The sequence below is a fragment of the Pteropus vampyrus genome, unplaced genomic scaffold (assembly GCF_000151845.1).
Source record: "Pteropus vampyrus isolate Shadow unplaced genomic scaffold, Pvam_2.0 Scaffold188, whole genome shotgun sequence".
Lineage (NCBI taxonomy): Eukaryota > Metazoa > Chordata > Mammalia > Chiroptera > Pteropodidae > Pteropus > Pteropus vampyrus.
Window position 1 is genome coordinate 454,411 of NW_011888969.1, and position 3,342 is coordinate 457,752.

A 3,342-nucleotide genomic window follows, 5' to 3' on the forward strand; every position below is an offset into this window, starting at 1 on the left:
GTTATTGAAGTTCTTACTGCTCTGACTCGTAAAGGTTTTGGAGGCCAGAGGCCAAGTTTTGTTCACTGTTGTGTTCTCAGCTTGACCCCTCTACGTGGTAAGTGCCTCAGGCCATTGGATATAATTTCATGATCGTTGCCGCTGAAAACGAACCTCAGGCAGAGAACGAAACGGATGACCTCTTCTCTTTTAGAGGTTGTGGCCGTCTGCGTCCATATTGTGGTGCTGTGAGCCTGGTGGCCACTTCATGTGTCTATTTTATCGTGGAGTAAATGTGGCCTAGTAGCCTACATTTACGGCGCATTTACTATGTGGTGGGCCCGGTGTTTATTTTATTCTATTTTTAACTGATTTTATTTGGTCCTTACGAGAAGCCCGTGAGGACATCACTGGTACTGTTCTTGATAAACACGGGAAAGCAGAGTGCGTCTAATCCTCTCAAGGTCGTACAGCTGGGAAGGGAGGGGCTGCGATGCCAGCCCAGGTGTCGCGAAGGCAGGACGTGAACAGCCGGACCTGCGGCGGGTTGGATAAGTCTTCAAATAGGATCTGCGCTGGGAGTATTTGCAAAAAGACAGAGATTTAAGGGGCTCGCATTCGGGTAATGAGTGGATAAAATGGGGAAAGCCTGGGCTTTGCAGTCCGCCATGCCTGGCTTTCTTCGTTATTTGCATCATGACCTAGAGCAAGTCACTTCTGGGTTCAGTTGTCTTACTTCAATAAGGGGTCTGCTATCACGTACGTAACTGGGGGCGATAACAGGTTTTGCGTGTGATAATGAGTTTGTGGCCCAGATAGGAAGTCAATGAAAGTCGGGTCCATTGCTCCCAGGAGGTCACCCCCAATGGAGCCTCCTGCCCTTCCCCCCCCCCCCCGCCGAAGGTAGTTTTGTTTCTCTTTGATGGAGCTCATTTTCACTTTGGAGGGATTTGTAGGATGCTGGAAATAGAGAAAAATCACCCATGTGCTTTGTCTTGGGTGACTGCTCTATGTGGACCTGAGGAGACACGTGACAGTGGCACCCTGAAGCCTTCCTCTCCCCACTCTGGGGCCATTGGGGAGACCAGCTCTGTCCAGCCCAGGGGCATGCCTTCTCTCAGGGGAGTTCTGCGTGAACTTCTTGTTGATGAAAGATTTTCTGCTGCTTTTAGTTTCTCTAGGAGAAGTTCTCAGAAGTTGTTTGCAAATATGGATCCATTAAAGCAAGGGTTAAATGCAGATGACTGGATCTGGATCTGAATCCTCAGTAGGTCTGGGGAGAGGGTGCAGGCAATGGTTTTTAACGAGCAGGTGATCTGAGTACCACCTTTTGTGAAACTTTGCTCTAGCCGCGTGCGACCAAGCATGCGACCAACTCACCCCTGTTTGCCCAGGGCTTCTCCAGCTGGGCACTAGGTCCTGGGGACCCTCTGTTCCTGATGTTCACCCTACATACATGTAAGTTCAGTCCCTTCCAGACCCTGCGGGGCCACCTACCTGGCTTGGAGGCGGGGCCCTGAGGTTCATTCCTCACCTGCCTGAGTGTTCTAAAATCACCTGGTCCTCAAAGCGCCAGATGCCATGCTCAGCCCACTGTTGGGGACACATAACGACCGATGCCGGGCCCCCGCCGCTGCTTGCTTACTAGAATACGGCCGTGACAGCTCCGTACTCTCCAGTCCCCTCTGCCTCCCAGGTCACATGTGGCCCCATCGCCGGCACGCGTGTCCAGCCCCAGCACCTGGCCCGCCACGGGACGTGTTGGGTTCACGTGCGGGTCCCTCCAGGCTCCCCTGCCCTCGGCCACGTGGGAAGCGTGACAACATGACCTTTCCTGCAGAGAGCAGAAGCCGAGCCGCCACACGAGCCCTGCTCTTCCAATCTGAGCTGTTGCTGAGCCTGTAATGTGTCTTCCGTTCATCTGAGGAGTCGCTGCTCTGCTAGTACCTAATTCATTACTCATTAAAGCAGTTTAAAATAAGGCACAGTGTGTACTAAAAGGTGCTATATAAAGCCAAATTAAATATATTTCAGTACCAGTGAACTCAGCCAGTTGTTCCCAAGAAAACCCGGTAATTAGGACTCTAACTTGGTACGATGCTGTAATCTAGCCCAGAAAAGATGCTTATTATAGCCGTGCCGTTCATACAGGCATTTACGAAAAAGCTTCAATTATGCAGACATATTTTAGGAGTGTAAAGCTGGCTGGAAAGATCAGTTTGGATTGAAGGTTGGTTTTCAGCGTCTCGGCCTCTGCCTCAGTGGGAGTCATTTCACAGAGTCTTTCCTCCTCCTCCTCCTCCTCCTCCTCCCTCTCTCTCTCCCCCACTCCTTCCTTCCCTCCCTCCCCACCCCCCCTCGTAAAGTCAGTTTTGTTTCTCCTCATTTAAATGCAAAAATCGGTGTTCCTGATGTTTAGTTCCCAGAATTCAAAACTCTCCTCCTTGCGCAGAGTCATCCCCCCATCAGCTCGGGCGCCTGACAGAACCCCATGACTGGGGCCTAAACGTTTATTTCTCACGGTTGTGTGGACCGGAAGTCTGACATCAGGGGGCCAGCACGGTCCTCCCGTGTCCTCACGCGGGGTGGCGGGGAGAGGAGCTCCCTGGTGACTCTCCTTCTAAGGGCGCCCCCGTCATGAGAACTCGGCCTCATGACCCCGTGTGGCCCTAATCACCTCCCGAAGGCTGCGATTCTAACATCCTCGTGTTCGGGGGCAGGGTTTCCGCGTACGAACTCGGGGGCGCGGACACAGACGTGCGGTCCACAGCGGTCATATTTTAAAAACGTTTTCCTCTAATATGTTCTGATTCACTTGGGGTAAGTAATGGCACATCCACGCTAAATCATTTGCCACGAAAATACAGGAAAACCAAAGGCGAAAACATCCACTCCGATGTCACAGTGCTCTTTGTCACGTGGACGCTGAGGCGTGGACCAGAGGTCGCGGGGGGAGCGCTGTCACCTTGAGCTCCTGTGTCCTGAGCCACAGGGAGACCACGTGGAGCCGGGCACTAGGGGCTGCCTGGATGTGGCCGACGCGGCCTGGGGAGCGGGGTGTCCCTGAGCGGGGGACGGAGAGCGAGGCGACTCTCCGAGGGCACTTGTTCGTCCCTTCCTCACGGATGCCTGTCCTCACCGTTGGCTCGGGCACCTGACAGAACCCCATGGAGAAATCCTCTCTCCCTCTCTCCCCCACTCCTTCCTTCCCTCCCTCCCCGCCCGATTTCTCCACGTTGACCGACATAGGTGGTGTCTGAGGAACAATCAGACCTTACTGGGAATTTCAGAAAACTCGCCACGGCGACGTAAAGTGTCCTTCGCGAGGGTTTTCGTTCTGGGGGGCCTCCGAGATTTTTAAGA